Genomic DNA, 17,545 nt, shown 5'->3' with positions numbered 1-17,545 from the left:
AACCAATAATGCACTGTATGTTAACTAACTAAAATTTAAATTCAACAAAAAGGAAAAAAAGAAATGTGTATGAAAAAATAAATATTTGTTTAAAATATTAAATTAAAATAAATAAAAATAAAATAGTAGCAAAGCCTCCCCCTCCAAATAAGATAACCCAAATTTAAAAAACAATGGAAGATGTGAAAGGCAAAGAGTTTACCCAAAATTTGAGTTTTCACCTAGTTTCTTCTTTCCTAAAAACAGAGACCAAGGAAACAATACATTGAATATGGGATGCAGAAGATAATGGAGTAATGCTTTCAAGTGAGTTTTTAACCTGAGATTTTATAAGCAGTGAAAATATCATCCATATGAGAATAATCAGATTCATTTTCAGACTTGAACTCAAAACTTAAGCAGGGAATCTGAAGCAGAAAACCTGTAGTATTCCTTGGTAATGTTGTACCACAGGTCTAGAGAACAATCAGTCTAAATCAGAAGAAAAATAGAAGCTTAGAGGAAGGAGCTAGGAGGAAAGCTAGGAGGAAAACAACACAGAATTGATGAAATAGTTATGTGTGTATTTAGAAAGAAATTTTTATAGAACTGTGAAGACTGCTAATGAAAAAGAAATTAAGGTTATGTAAAAAAGAAAACTTTGGGGGCATCTGGGTGGCTCAGTCCATTGAACATCCAACTCTTTATATATATATATATATATATATATATATATATATATATATATATATAATTTATTGTCAAATTGTTTTCCATACAACACCCAGTGCTCATCCCCACAAGTGCCCTCCTCAATACCCATCACCCACTTTCCCCTCTTACCCACCCCCCATCACCCCTCAGTTTGTTCTTAGTATTTAAGAGTCTCTTATGGTTTGCCTCATTCCCTCTCTGTACGTTTTTTCCCCCTTCCCCTCCCTCCTGGTCTTCTGTTAAGTTTCTCAGGATCCACATATGAGTGAAAACATATGGTATCTGTCTTTCTCTGCCTGACTTGTTTCACTTAGCATAATACTCTCCAGTTCCATCCATGTTGTTACAAATGGCCAGACTTCATTTTTTGTCATTGCCAAGTAGTATTGCATTGTATATATATATATATACCACATCCTCTTTATCCATTCGTCATTTGATGGACATTTAGGCTCTTTCCATAATTTGGCTATTGTTGAAATTGCTGCTAGGGGTGCCTGGGTGGCTCAGTCGGTTGAGCGTCCGACTTCGGCTCAGGTCACGATCTCGCGGTCCGTGCTTTCGAGCCCCGCGTCGGGCTCTGGGCTGATGGCTCAGAGCCTGGAGCCTGCTTCCGATTCTGTGTCTCCCTCTCTCTCTGCCCTTCCCCCATTCGTGCTCTGTCTCTCTCTGTCTCAAAAATAAATAAACGTTATAAAAAAAAATTAAAAAAAAAAAAAAAGTGCTGCTATAAACATTGGGGTACAAGTGTCCCTATGCATCAACACTCCTGTATCTCTTGGGTAAATTCCTAGCAGTGCTATTGCTAGTTCATAGGATAGATCTATTTTTAATTTTTTGAGCAACCTTCACAATGTTTTCCAGAGCAACTGCACCATTTTGCATTCCCACCAATAGTGCAAGAGGGTTCCATTTCTCCACATCCTCTCCAGCATCTGTAGTCTCCTGATTTTTCATTTTAGCCACTCTGACCAGCATGAAGTGGTATCTCAGGGTGGTTTTGATTTGTAGTTCCCTGATAAGGAGTGACATTGAGCAACTTTTCATGTCCCTGTTGGCCACCTGGATGTCTTCTTTAGAAAAGTGTCTATTCATGTCTTCTACCCATTTCTTCTCTTGATAATTTGTTTTTCAGTGTGGAGTTTGGTGAGTTCTTTATAGATTTTGGATACTAGCCCTTTGTCTGATATGTCATTTGCAAATATCTTTTCCCATTCCATCGGTTGCCTTTTAGTTTTGTTGATTGTTTCCTTTGCAGTGCAGAAGCTTTTTATCTTCATAAGGTCCCAGTAGTTCATTTTTGCTTTTAATTCCCTCGCCTTTGGGGATGTGTCAAGTAAGAAATTGCTGCGGCTGAGGTCAGAGAGGTTTTTTCCTGCTTTCTCCTCTAGGGTTTTGATGGTTTCCTGTCTCACATTCAAGTCCTTCATCCATTTTGAGTTTATTTTTGTGAATGGTGTAAGAAAGTGGTCAAGTTTCATTCCTCTGCATGTTGCTGTCCAGTTTTCCCAGCACCATGTGTTAAAGAGACTGTCTTTTTTCCATTGGATATTCTTTCCTGCTTTGTCAAAGATTAGTTGGCCATACGTTTGTGGGTCCAGTTTTGGAGTCTCTATTTTATTACATTGGTCTATGTGTCTGTTTTTGTGCCAATACCATGCTGTCTTGATGATGACAGCTTTGTAGTAGATGCTAAAGTCTGGAATTGTGATGCCTCCCGCTTTGGTTTTCTTCTTCAATATTACTTTGACTATTAGGGGTCTTTTGTGGTTCCATACAAATTTTAGGATTGCTTGTTCTAGCTTTGAGAAGAATGCTAGTGCAATTTTGATTGGGATTGCATTGAAAGTGTAGATTGCTTTGGGTAGTATTGACATTTTAACAATACTTATTCTTCCAGTTCATGAGCACAGAATGTTTTCCCATTTATTTGTATCTTCTTCAATTTCCTTCATAAGTTTTCTATAGCTTTCAGCACAAAGATCTTTTACATCTTTGGTTAAGTTTATTCCTAGATATTTTATCATTCTTGGTGCAGTTGTGAATGGGATCAGTTTCTTTATTTGTCTTCCTGTTGCTTCATTATTGGTGTATAAAGATGCAATTGATTTCTGTACATTATTTTTGTATCCTGCGACGTTGCTGAATTCATGTCTTGATTTCAGCTCAGGTCATGATCTCATGGTTCATGAGAGCAAGACCCACATTGGGCTCTGTGCTGCCAGCCCAGAGCCTGCTTAGGATTCTCTTTCCCTCTCTTTCTGCATCCCACCGTGCTCTTCCCCCTCCACTCTCTCTTTACCTCTCAAAATAAATCAATAAACATTAAAAAAAGAAGTTCTGAAAAAAGAAAATGAAAATAATACTCCACAAGGAAAAAATAAGGGGAAAAAGGCATTAACTCTAAGAAAAATAAAATAGAGATTCCCAAAGAAAGAAAACAACCGTAATGCTATACCTGGCTTATCAATGAACTACATTTACATAATGATAATAATTATGTAGCCATAGACTTATAATTAAACTAATGTACTAATTATATTATGTAATTACACTGGAAGAATGGGGAATTGACAATGAGATAGGGAATGGAGAGTGGGTGGGAGGACGTATGTATGTAAGCATTCTAAACCTACTCACGCTCTAATAAGAATTTAATAATGTCCAAAATGGGTAAATCAAGAAAAGGCAATATTAGCATATTATTTATAAATATGGAGATAAATTTCCAAGGAAATTTTAAGGGTGTTAAATGTAGTTAACTCTGGGGGACAGAAAGGAAAAGGGATGGGGGAGGGGGACAATTGACTGCTACTTTTTATTATAAGCTTTGTAAGGACTGAGCATATATTACTTTGATAAAAATAAATTTTATTTTTAAAAATAACACCCATGAAACATTACCATATTATTTAAGATTATGTTTAGGTGGTAAGAGTTTTTAAAGATTTTGTTATGTTTTCAGTGCTCTAAGCAGGGACACCTTTATAACACATAAGTTTATTGTTCACCTTTTACCTATATGATTTTTTTCACCCATACTTTAAAGCATATATTATGTACAAAAGCAGAGGTTTGATAGTTACCATTTTTCTACCATTCAGTAGATAATGGATCCCCATCTGCAGGTTCTTAGTCCCAGTTTGCACTAATAGATTCATGGTTGGCCCATCCTATCTGTGCTACATCGTAACGACCCCATTCATTGCTCCCTATGATAACAATGGTATGAGCTGTAATTTTCAACAGTGGGAGCTCTGAACAGCCCCTCAGGTCGGGCCAATACTTCTGTCTGTTCCAGAATCCACCTGCCTCCTCAGCAGGAGCCAGGGAGCTACTGGTGTCAGCTTGCTCCCCTGGCTCAACACCAATTACCAAGTTCTTTCCCAATACATCCTCATGAGGAAGATGATAAAAGTGGCTTTTTCACGGTAATAATCCCATAATTGTGACAATTAATAATCTCCCCATAGTGAATGTCATATCTTCCCAAGAAGCCAGCAGCAGTGAAGCTCCTACAATCTGCGAACCCCCCTGGGAATGAGGATCTCTATATTCATGGTACCTGGATCCTCCTTCCCAGAGATGCCAGAGGCTCTCCTTCTGTCCTCATGTGGATGCCAGCTGGTATTATACAAGCCTGCCACTGAGCAGACTATCAAGTGGACCAGTTTGACTTGGACAGTCTCAGCCCAAATCCAATCATCTCCTAATCAGGTTTAATTGAGATTAATAACCTCTCACAACTAGCTCTAGGTATTTCATCAATAGATGTCCTGCTAAGAAAACTTCTCTGCAGGCCTCCATTCTGACCAAACAATTTCTACCCTCCTCCCTCCCCACCCTGGCTCCCAGCCCATCTGACCACCTGATCCTGCAGGAACAAAAGAACATACCAAGGGCATTTTCAGGACCCAAAGAGGATGGGAAAAGCAAAATCAGAACTACTACTGAGTCAGAAGGATCAAAGCCCTGGCATGAACCTCTTTGCCCCACTCAAATGGCCCCTAAAGAATAGATGCAGGAAAGTTCTAGAAGTATTGTGACCATCATAGTTAGACTGTCTGCACTGTGGCTAATGCTTCCCAGCTCTGCCCACCTGGATTGCCACACTGGACTAAAAGGCAACATCAGTCATCCATTTCCTCAAAAGATCTTTGTCAAGCACCTACTCTGTGCCAGGGCACATAGAATTTAGTGAAGCACTAAATATGGGCACTAGAATTTAGTGAAGTAAAAAACAGATAAGGTGCCTGCCTTCAGGAGTTTAGGACCTTGACAGAGAAACAGATGAAGCCAGGGATCTCACATGGAGGCATGGCCAAAAAATTGTAGTAATAAGGGCTGTGAAACGAGAGAGTGAAGCAGATGACAAAGTGGAGAAAGGGAACCTAATTTAGATTAGAGGTCAGACAAGACCTCCCTAGGGCTAAATGAAGGATGGGTGGGAATTAGTGGGACATGGGGGAAAAGAGCAACCCAATCAGAGGAACAGTCTGTGCTGGGTCTCTGGGGTGGGACAAGCAGTCAAGTGACTAGTACAGCTGACAGAGAGCCACCAAAGCACCAAAGAGGACAGCAGAACAAGATGAGGCCACAGTCCACAGAGGCTGGATATGTCAGACCAGGTGGGCCACAGGAAGGTGGCTTGATTTCATCTTATGCAGAGTGGAAAGTTACTTACTAATGCAGGTTGCCTCTTTCTATGGCTTGAGGAAAATGGGCATAAAATTTACAGCACAGTCCCTACTTCTTGCTTTGGGGAAACACTTCCCTAGAATAAAATAATTTTATTCATGCATCCAGCAAGGATACACCATGGTCATAAGACTAACTCTCCCACAACACAAGTGAGATCAGTCTCACATGGTCAATGGTAAAGTTTGTCCTAAAGAGCTGCTAGGTGCTTCAGTCTCCCTGGGGACATGGAGGCCAAAGGAGAAAACATAGGCTCCTGCCCTCAGAGGCTGGAAAAAAAAGGCAGGTCAACCTATGCTTCCCCAAACAGGAAAAGGCCCTGTCAGGTTCCTGTTCTAATGGACTTAGGACTTCAGAAAGACAAAAATGATTTGAAAGGAAGTGAACTTCACATTGGAATAATTGTGAAAATGTGCCATTCAATAGTTCCCTCATGGACATGCAAGTATTTTGATCTACTTCGAAGGGATTCCCTGCTAGGTGATCCAGGAGTCAGGGCTGTAAGAGTGAAGAGAAGGAGGGATGGATTGCTCTGCTTTTTCAGACAGAAAAGCAAGAAAATCCCCCATCTAGCTTACCTCATCCCCATTAACTCAAACTCTGCACAGACTATTCACAGAAGCACTTTTCAGAGAATCATAGCTGAACACTTCAAAAAAACTTTAACACTAAAGATGTTTTTTGACGAGGCAGAGACAGTAATAGCTTTGATCTCAAGAGTCTGCAATGGCACCAACAGCCTGTACTGAGCCTTTAAGGTGACCCAACCCAAGGGAAGAGTCTTGCAGAAAAATTGGAAATGGGTCCCTACCTTATCCATTGAGGCATGAATGCCCATTACCCAAACTGCCAGGTATGAAATGAGAGAACGTGGGATGACAGTCAGAGTGAACACTGCAGTTACTACCAGTTCTGACTCACCTTTGTGCTCCCCCATCTCAACTGCCTTTCTGTCAGGTGTGTTTTTTTCCAAACTCACTGCAACTCAAGTGCTGAGCTGACTTCCTGTGTATTGTCCAAGTTCTCTTTCCTAAGCCTCTTGGGGAAGCCAGAGGCCCCATTTCTTGCCCTATCATACTCCCCTCGTCTGAGTACATTGGATGGGGTGTCCCAAGCCTTGCCAAAGTTTCCTGTGAAAAGTTGGTTCTGAGGAGCCTCTCTATGCACAGCAAGGGGTTAGAGCAGGTAAAGAAGTATGAACAAGGGGCCTTTGGCTGAAAGGGAAGCAAATGCTACAAGAGGCTTGTGATTCCAGAGCTAACAGAAGCTTAAAAATTTAAACACCAATGGGAGCCTGGATGGTTCAGTCGGTTTAGCATCTGACTTTAGCTCAGGTCATGATCTCACAGTTTGTGGGTTCGAGCCCTGCGTCAGGCTCTGTGCTAACAGCTCAGAGCCTGGAACCTGCTTCGAATTCTGTATCTCCCTCTCTCTGCCCCTCTCCGACTCACACTCTGTCTCTCTGTGTCTCTCAAAAATGAATAAACATTAAAAAATTATTTTAAAATGTAAACACCAGCAAACAAAGCAGTCCATAATACAAACTCAAATTGTTCCATTTTCTCACTTCCCTCTGCCTTCGCCTGGTTGTAGCGACTGGCCACCTCTCTTCTGGACTATTGTAGCAATTCCTGCCTCAAGCCCTGCCCCTCCTATCCAGCTCTCATATTGAGACTACACTTCTATTAAAGTGGCTTTTCTTGAATTCAATTGTGTGTCAGTCTCTCCCACAATGAATACTCTTCAACGACCAGCCACTGCCTATTAAAGAAAGTCTGGGGTGCCTGGGTGGCTCAGTCGGTTAAGCATCTGACTCTTGATTTCAGCTCAGGTCACAAGCCCTACATCAGGCTCTGTGCGGACAGCATGGAGCCTGCTTGGGATTCTCTCTCTCCTTCTCCCTGCCCTCTCCTGCTTGTGTTCTCTCTCTCTCTCTCTCTCTCTCTCTCTCTCTCTCTCCTCTCTCAAAATAAATAAACTTGGAAGGAAGGAAGGAAGGAAGGAAGGAAGGAAGGAAGGAAGTCCAAACATGCTCCCTAAAATAATGTGCATGGCCTTTCATGATCCATCTTCCATGACTTCCACTGTCTCACTTCCCCCATCCCGTCCCATCCCACTCTTCTCTTCCCCAACAACATGCATCCTTCCCACTCAACAGAAATACACAACCAGCGACACTCCCAGGATGTGCCACAAGGTTTGCACACCTGTGCTTTTGCATGTGCTGTTCTCCCTGCCTGGAATGCTTTCTTCCTCTGCCTTATCCATTCATAAAACTTCTCTCAAAATGCTCACTTAAATGTTACCTCCTTCTGAAGACTTCTCTGATCTTCTCTGATAACTGATGCCCTCTTCCGTTGTCCAGTAGGACCTGTAACACCAAATGACAAGTTTTGTTCCATTCCACTAGAATGAGTTCCTTGGAACATAGATTAAAATTTCATCCTTTCATCCTTCTCCAGTTTCCTCCCCAACATGTAGAATGAAAGGATCTTTACTTTGTCCAGAATTAAGTAGAGTCATTCCCAGTTTACAGTTGAGCAAACTGAGATCTAAAGAAGTAAGAGTCACAATACCAGTTGGCAGTAGGCTAGTAAGTAGACATCAATTTACCCAACTCCCAATCCAGAATATTTTCTACCAGGGCACCCTGATCACATGGAAAAGCTGACATCTTCAACCTTAAGTCCCATTCAACCAGAGTTACATGATACAGAGGTCTCTGGGGTCTGAGAATCCTCTGGGCACTACTGTGTTTGTTACCTCAGAGCCTTCTCCCATTTCCAAGGAGCTCAGGAAATTCCCTGGCAGCAGTTTAGCTCCAGATACCAAAACTTGCCCAAGCTCCTGAGGTCCCTGGAAGACCTTACTTGAAGCACTATTTGCCAAGGAGTAGAAAAGTGACCTAGTTGTGTGACCTTGGACAGAGGGTCAAGGGAAAGACACAGCACAGGACTGAGAACACCTGTATTCTCCACATTGCCTTAACTTCCCAGAGTCACAACTACAGAGAAGGCCACTGGGAAGGAGCCTTTAATTACCTGCAGGTGTCCCAATTAAGCAGCATTGCCTCCCCAATTAGCAGTCCCTTCCATAGGAAATCATTAGGCTTAATTCCATTTCCTGGGAAACATCTTAATCAAGCAAGCTCAGTCCCCAAATCCTGAAGCGGCCAGACTGCCACTGTTGGTAGCCTGGCCCTGTGGGTCTAGATGATGATGCTAAATTGGGCTTTGGGTCAATTTCCCAATTAAACATATCCCTTTAATTACACTGTTTTCTAATGTTTCTGGATAAACTGAGGATCTGTTTATTACATTGCTTACTAAAGGTAGAGCATGTTCAAAGAAGGCCCTTCCCTAAAGAAGGAGATACATTTGTAAGCGTACTCAAAGAAAGCATCTCTGATATAAAAAAAAATAAATCTAAAACACTGGGGTGAGAGCTACAAAGCACAGCCTGTTTTCAAGATGTAAGACAGAAAACTATAGGTGCCTTCACTCTCAATGCCAGAGGAGTCCCCAATTTTTCTCCCCCTTTTTGTCTTCACTATTCCACAAAACTATTAAATTCAAGGTAACAATCTTAGGAAAGAAAAAATAGTTCCAGGTGCAGAGGCCCATAGAGGGCTTTCCAAGTTCTCAGTATTTGCATCTTTTTGTTTGTTTGTCTTATTTATTTTTAAGAGATAGAGAGAGAGAGAATGGGAGCAAGAGAGGTGCAGAGATGGGGGGGGGGTGGACAGAGGATCCTAATCAGGCTGTGCTTTGGCTCTGACAGCCAGAGGGAGAGAGAGAGGAGAGAAAGGGAGAGCGAGATCTCTCTCAACTGATTGAGCCACACAGGCGCCCCTCTTAGTCTTTGAATCTTAAACGTTTTAGTTAGAAGGTGAAGGAATGGGCCTGAAGGAAGTAGAAGATTCAGAGTTGTCCCCCACCTGGATGACTGCCAGCAGAATTGTGACCTTTTACACATCAGCGCTAAAGCCAACTGTTGACCACCAGCTTTGTAATTTTTCTAGAGATCCTCTTCCCCGATTGTGTCCAATTCTCTTGTCTCAAATTCAAAGAGTCCCACTCTCATGCTGATAAAAGTTTCACTGCCAACCAAGGGGTTCATTTTGTATCAACATGGGCCTGAAATCCTTAACACTGCAATATTGGCAAAACAGTCTTCCTCCCTGTCCCCTTGCACTCTGCTGGTTTATCTCTTTCCTCCTTTTGCTCCCTTCTCAGCAGACTTAGGCCCCCAGGAAAAGGGGAAGGGGAGGGAGGAAAAATACAAGATGGAATGGGTTCAATCACAATTTAGAGTCCCTCGAAACTTACCAATGGAAACCTTACAAATACATCTTAATTTTCACTCTGAAAGAGACTCTGAAGTTCAAATCAAATTCTGTTTCCTTTAACTTTTTTCATATCTATGTTAATCACATTCCTATCAAATTGAAAAGAGAGAAATGCCTCTCTCCTTGATAATAAATTTAATATGGAGATGATTAGAAGAACATTTGTCATTGTTGCCTGGAGATCTTCATGCGTTAGTCCTCCAGAAATCAGATCAACACCTAACCATCCTGCCACTCCCTGAGTCCTCACCATAGTGCTGGCCTCTGCAATAATCACCTTCTATTGATTTTGCCCCAAATTATTTATTCTTACATTTCATAATCAGCTTACCTTAATTCATTACTATTCACTCTTTAGGGAAAAACTCCCAAACCCCAGATGACTCTTGTCTTAATAGGTTAAAAAAATTATATACAGGTAGAGATACATAGTCTGAAGTCTTGCTATTGACTTTTCGCATTTCTTCCCCAAAAGACAAAACTGTTTAGATCTGATAAAGCATCTGGCCTGTTAGATGAGCTTTCCTTTTCTCTCTTACAGAAATCCTGATTGAAAATGTCGCTGCTCCAATAGCGGTCTAGAGATATTTCTCTGGTACAAGCCGCAATTTGTCACTGAGTTCACTTTCAAAGCCTTCTGGTTTGGGGAAAATGGGACTCTTCAAATTTTTTCTTACAAAATCTCAAGTCACCCCTGAGAATTCAGATAACCTGCACCCCGTATCTTGCACTCCACATGACCCGGGTCTCTGTGCTAGCTCCAAGGAGTGAGCCAGGTAAAAGCTTTGTGACGATAGTAGAGGTGGTCATAATACTAATACTACTACAATTAGCAGTTAATATTTGAGTCCTCACTATGTTCTAGAAACAACTGAAAAGTGTTCTCTCTGTATTATTTGATTTATTTGATAGATATTACTGTTAACCACATGACAGAAGGGGAACCTGAAGTTCAGAAAAGTCAAGTAATTTCCTCAAAGACACACAGCGAGTAAGTATGGCCAGGATTCAAACTCAGGTTGTTCTATTGCCGTGTTGCTTGAAATGTCAGAGAAGACAAGGGAGGAAATTAACACTGATTTGAAGTTAGCATCTACTATCTTATATACTGCATTCTATTCCTGCATTATTACATGAGTGCAAATTAATTCATTATATTAGATCTGACCCTAGACTCAGGTTCTGACTTCAAGCGAAGAACTTTTCCTCTGAGACTTGGTTTTCTCATCTATGCAATGAGAATATTTGACTGAGTGATCCCATAGGAAACTTGTAGCTCTTACATTCTGGGATTCTAATTAAATAAGACATACACAGCACTGTGGATAGTCCTTTAAAGTTGGAGAAGCCCTGGAGGTGATCTAATCTAGGTATGTCAAAGGCAGTGCATCCAAGCTGCCACTTTCCTATACTGTGCCCATTGCAGACATCACTAATGGATTGCCATCTTTCCTAGTGATCCCAGTTGTAGCTTCAGAATCCTTTTCATCTCTATGCTAAGGAAGCAAGTGAGTGAGACAACAGCACATTGGATAAACCTATTTGCGATCCCTGATGTTAATCAATTGTCCCAATTTACAAATGGGGAAACTGAGGCCCGAAGAGAGTAATGGATTCAATAAACATTTGTTGAGCAATTAATATGTCATGGACTTTTGTCCTTAGATCCTGAAGATAAAAAGATGAACAGGACATAGTCTTGAGCTCTAATGACTCAGTTTAGTGAGAGATATAGGCTGTTAAACAACCAGTTACAGTACTGTGTGATGAGTATTATTTGGCCACGTGGAGGGTCACCTAACCTAGACTAACAGGTTCACAGAAGGCCTCCTGCAGGAAACAGCACGTAACACTTGGAGGTAAATAACAGTTTGTCAGATGTGGAAGGTGTAAGAAGGCCATTCTAAACAGGGAAGAATCTAACAATGCGAGAAAGCCCAGACTACTCAAAGAGTTATAAGTTGCTAAGGATGGCTAGAGACTTGGAGCATAAAATGCTGTGAGTTAGGAAATGATGCACAGAGAGGAGGCCATCAGTTTCAAGCCCATGAAGGGTCATATATGCCATGCTACAGAAGATGTCCTCTGAAGACATGCTGTACTCCTCCCATTAAAAAGTAGTGTCTTCGTCCTCTATCCTTGAAAGTTGGCAGGCTTGAAACTGCCAATATAGTACCATGAAAATGATGCCATATGATTTCTGAGGCTAAGGCTAAGCCATGAAATAATATGCAGCTTCTACCTTGTTCACTGGAACTCTCACCCTTGGAGCCTTAAGCCACCATATAAGAACATCAGTTATCCTAAGACCACTGTAATGGAAGGGCTACGTATAGGTGCTCCACCTGATAGCTCCAGCTAAGTGAAGCCTTCTGGCCCTTCCAACCAAAGTGACTTATATGTGAGTAAAGCCATCTTGGACTTTAGACCAACACACTACCAGCTGAATACCACTAACTGACATTTGATGATGCCCTGTGGAATAGAAGAATCAATCCCTCAGCTGAGTCCCGCCTGAATTTTTGACTGACAATTTATAAGATATAATAAAATCGTTGTTGTTTTAAGTCATTAAGTTTTGGAGTGCCGTTTCTATGCAATAGTAGATACCCGGAACAACAAAAGAGCACTGAGAGTTTTTAGGAAAGAGAGTAACATTATTAGGTTTGCTCTGAAAGGAGCACTCAGGCTGCGGTGTGGGCAATAGATTGGTAGATAGAGAGAATGTAACAGAATAACCATTGGGGTACTGAAGTTGTACAGGTAAGTGGCAACCAAGACAGTGGCAGGAAGGTGAAGATAAATACCAAGTTGATCTGAGATATATATAGAAAGTAGAGTCAACAGAAGGCAATGACTCACTGGAGAAAGAATAAAAAAGAGTCTCACTTTTCTATCTCAGGTGATTGGGTGGATGGAGAAGATTGAAAGAGAAGCATGTCAGGGAAGCATGGGGAGAGGAGAGAGTCTACTCAGATGTGTCAGTTGAGATTGTGCAGGAGGGACAGGGAGCATCTAGAGAATGCAGGAGATGCATGCGTGCTAGAGACTTGGGTGGAGAAACCCAACCATTAAGGGGTGGTGATGAAATTCCTGAGAGTAATGGAAGGAACAGGTATCTCACTGCAAGGAATGAGAAGAGGGCAAAACCACAGGTAATAGCAGAGCTGAGACTGAGCAGAGAAAGAGCACAGCCTGGCCACTTGACTCCCCCAAGAAAGTTGCTTACCAACCCCCTTTTCCTGTCTCCTAGCAAGTCTGGGGACTTGAACATGGCAAACACTGAGGTTGAGGAAATGTGAGACTAGACTCTCTTCCCCTCCTGCTCATCAGAATTGCATATACTATCCCATGCCCACCTCTTTAGTTTTTAAATGCTCTGTTCTAGCCTCCTCTCTCCATTCCTTCCAGCCTGATTGTCTTCTTTTTTTTTATTTTTTATTTTTTTTTTAACGTTTATTTATTTTTGAGACAGAGAGAGACAGAGCATGAACGGGGGAGGGGCAGAGAGAGAGGGAGACACAGAATGGGAAGCAGGCTCCAGGCTCTGAGCCATCAGCCCAGAGCCCGACGTGGGGCTCGAACTCACAGACTTTGAGATCGTGACCTGAGCTGAAGTCGGACGCTTAACCGACTGCGCCACCCAGGCGCCCTGGTGATTGTCTTCTTTTAAATGCTCCTCATTTCTTTGCCATTTCATTTTCTTTCATCTGCAACCTGCTATTAAGGTTGTTTTTCCCACAGCTATTTTGATACCAAATCAGATTAATCTGTTCTCCTAATTAACCTGTGATACATACACAGAGTCCAACGTCTCCTACACAATAGTATTCTCTCCAGTGATCTCACAGATGTCCCATAGAATGGAGTTTTACTCCTTCCCACATCCCTCTTTCTTCCCTCTTGTTCCCAAGGCTCCTCCAGCCAGTTCTTTCTGTCCGTGTTCAGACATGGACCTGGACCACTGGCCGGCTGAGTGACTACAGCAGCCACCTGTAGAGTTATTGCATGGAGTGAGACATTGTCTCCATAAAACCCCTGTTAGAACACACCATGAGCATTAAGCCGTCACTATGCAGTATTAATGGTATGTCATATCATCTTTCTTCAAAAAAAGTGCAGCACAGGGAATATAGTCATATAGTCAATAATACTGTAATACACTTACCATGGCAAGCATTTTGCAGAATGTGTAATTGTTGAATCACTGTGTTGTACACCTAAAACTAATTTAATATTATGTCAATTATACTTCAATGAAAACTTTAAAAATACTCTTTGCTGCATCTACTGCAAGAATGAAGGCCATTCTCAGCAATCAAAATGTCAACATTCCAGAACATGTCAACATCACTCTGAAGGGACACACTGTAATTGTGAAGGGCCCCAGAGGAACCTTCAGTCATGTCAAAGTAAAACTCAGCCTCCTTGAAAAGAAAAAGAAAAGGCATTAAGTGGACAAACAGTGAGGAAACAGAAAGGAACTGGCTATTGTTCTCACTCTCTGTAGTCATGTACAACACAGGATCAAGGGCATTACAAGGACTTCCTGTAGAAGATGAGGTCTGTGTATGCTCACTTCCCCAGCAATGTCATTATTCAGGAGAATGTTCTCTTGATGAAATCTGAAATTTCTTGAGTGAAAAATACATCCTCAGGGTTCATATGAGGCCAGGCATTGCGTGTTCGGTATCTCAAGACCAGAAAGATGAGTTAGTTCTTGAATAAAATGACAGTGAACTTGTATCAAACTTAGCTGCTTTGACTTAGCAAGCCATAATGGTTAAAAACAAGGATATCAGAAAAATTTTGGATGGTATGTAAGTTTCTGAAAGAAGAACACTTCAGCAGGCTGATGAATAAGATCTAAGTTGCCCAGTTTCAGAAAAAGCAAGATGCTAGGCAACTTTTCAGAGTTATCTGTGCTATTTTAAAGATGTAATAAAAGCTGTGTATTGATTTGGGGATGGGGAATTAAAAATAAAAATAAATAAAATTCAAGCAAATGAACAGCCTTTTAAAAAGGAGCTAACAAATTCCAATGAACTAAGGAAACTCATTCATACGGAGAACTCAATTAAGACATTGACTAGAGGAACCAAACTCAAGTCCAAGTTACAAAAAAAGGTAGGGATGGACCTGGAGAGTGGAGAGCAACGTCTGGGGTATGAAATGTGACAGGAAGTTATTAAGGTGAATAGCTCACAATTAAGACAGAGTTCTCCTTTTTGTGGGGTACCTATGCCATGTAGAGGCAGTAGGGCAGCCTCAGAGAATTTCAAGAGCCTTGATTCCCACCTAGTGCTTTCTAAATGCATGTGCACACACACACATATCCTGCATCATGTTACCCAATAAAGTTAATGAGCTGGCCAGACTCACCTTGGAACATGCATGACCAGTAGAGCACAGATCCAGCACAAGAAAGAAGAGAATCTGAACAGAGACCAAAAGATCATGCCTCTCTTCACAAACCCCCACTTTACTAAACTTGTTGACATTTGACTTAATAAGACTACATAAGCTCATTTTTGCCTCATGACAATTCTGACCATCTTCCTTGCATTAAAGAGGCTTATAGGCAACTCCTAGAAGGCTAGACAATGTCATAGCTTTCCTAATATGCTCAGAGTCCCCTCCAGCCTCAGCCAAGACCCTGAGGACCACTGCATGAGGCAGATGTTACCATGGGATGACACACATAGAGGGATCTACACCAAGTCTAAAATGCTAAGTCCCCCATAAATGATTTCTCTAACTTCAGTTGCCACAACTTTCCATAATGTTCACAGTGCACTGCACATCTAGGGGTCTCACAGCACCAACCATGACATCATCTAGAGGTGTCACAACACTGTCCCTTGACATAACCTGGGGATGTCACAACATTCCCCATGATTTAATCCAGGTGCTGTACTAGGGCTTCTTCTGAAAATACCTTGTTTCGTAATCCCAAGCACAGTCTCTGTGGTCTGACCACCCACCCAAACTGCCCATAAGAAGAAACATCAGCCCCCAAAAGGAATTACTATCTGAACCACAAACCCTCTGAAAAACCTACAACCACCTACAGCCTACTTTTCTTTTTTTGAAGTTCAAACCCTCTGTCTAGCCCCCTAGTTCTGTATAAGAGAATTACAGGAAACTCACCATAACATTTCAGTATACACCTCCCTGTTCCTTTCCCAAGGGAACTTGAGCTAATCCAAACTCTCTCTACAATATGTAGCAGGTTCCTTTCAATAAAGTGCATGGAAATTGGAGCCCCAAAATTATTACAGAAAATACATTTCCTAGGCAAGAATGTATTTATTCTTAGAAGCAATCTTCTTAATCTTTTCTATCCTTTGCACTGCTAATAACTTCCCTGAGTTATGATAATATTGTATGTTAAATCACAGCTGATACAATTAGAGCTGTGTCCGGACCTGCATAGCCCTGTCAGAGCTGTGGGTAAACTCACACCTGCTTCTGGAACATCCCAAACCTCATTTCCAAAGGCAGAAAAGTAGAGAAACTGGAGAGATGTGTTCTTGCCCTACGAGGTAAAATATTTGTTGCAGGTGGCTGATCTGGGGGAAATACAATGTGGCCAAGAACACGGGTTTTAGACTCCAGCAGACTGAAATTAAAATTTACTGGCTCAGTCACCTAACAGCCACATGGCCCTAGGCAAGTTATGAAATTTTTTGAGCACCTGGTTTCTTATATATAAAATGGAGATGACAACAGTACTTACTTCTGAGGGTTATAAGAGAGAACATCATAAAGTTGCCAGCACTAAGCATGGCACAAGGGAAGCACTTAATAAACAACAGTCATTAATAATACATTATGCTGGGGATGCCTCTTATTAACTTTGAGCTTTGAGATTTGGTGTAGGAGCTGTTCTTAGGATGTGAGAACCAGGTGTCTGGGTAGCAACCATGATTCAGCTGTGGTTTCAGGAACCATATTCACTGCCTGGCAATGTGCTTTGGTGCCACCACCCGTCAGGCATCCCTTCACCCTCAGATGGCTAAAAGCTGTCAGTGTCATTCACACAGAACAGTGGTCCACTTTGGGCTTCAACACTTCCATTTTGTTATGCTGTTTCAGAGATGATTGAACAAAAATGGATATGAGCAACCACACAGTCCAAAACCAAAACCTCACACATGAGGAAATTAAATCATTCAATTCAATAAACCCCCTATCTACCTCATATCCCAGATCATTATTTCTTCTAAGTCACTCCTATTCATCTTTCATTAATTGAGTCAGCAATTATTTAATGCTGTATTGTATTCCAGGAAGCATGCCAGGCAATGGAGATAACAACAATGAACAAAATGGGCAAAAATATCTGACTTGGTGGAAGTTACATTCTAGTTGGGGAAGACAGACAATAAACAGATAAATGAATGAGTGGTAGAGAGAAAAACAAAGCAGGCTCGAGTGGAGAGGGAATGGAGGAAATGTAGTCTCCCAGTTTATGTAGTCAGAGAAATACTTGCTACCAATGGCTTTGAGCAGAAGCCTGAAAAGAGTGTGGGAAAGATATACCTGGGAAGAGAACTCCAGGAAGAGGAAGCCACAAATGCAAAGACCCCAGGTTGGTGCAGCATGAGTTTGATGTGTTGAAAGACCTTCAGGGAGACTAGAGCTTGTACAGTGGTGTTATCAAGAGTGAAAGGAGGAAAAGAGATGAGAGAGATGGTAGAGGGCCAGATAAGGTGGGAACTTATGTACCATGGAAGAAACTTGGGATTTAACTCTGGAAAGACTAGCAGTCGGTGTGGTCTCTGAATAGAACAGAGACATAAG

The 17,545-nt window shown here is 41.6% G+C and overlaps 1 pseudogene; it reads left to right on the top strand.

The window, feature by feature from the left end:
• Positions 1-14,037: 14,037 nt before the first annotated feature.
• LOC109252094 (60S ribosomal protein L9-like) lies at positions 14,038-14,602 on the top strand (annotated as a pseudogene).
• The last annotated feature ends 2,943 nt before the right edge of the window (positions 14,603-17,545 follow it).

The sequence above is a fragment of the Panthera pardus genome, unplaced genomic scaffold (assembly GCF_024362965.1).
Source record: "Panthera pardus isolate Hobbes unplaced genomic scaffold, ASM2436296v1 HiC_scaffold_2, whole genome shotgun sequence".
NCBI classification, from domain to species: Eukaryota; Metazoa; Chordata; class Mammalia; order Carnivora; family Felidae; genus Panthera; species Panthera pardus.
Note: the sequence above shows the minus strand (reverse complement) of the source record. Positions and strands in the feature narration are given on the sequence as shown.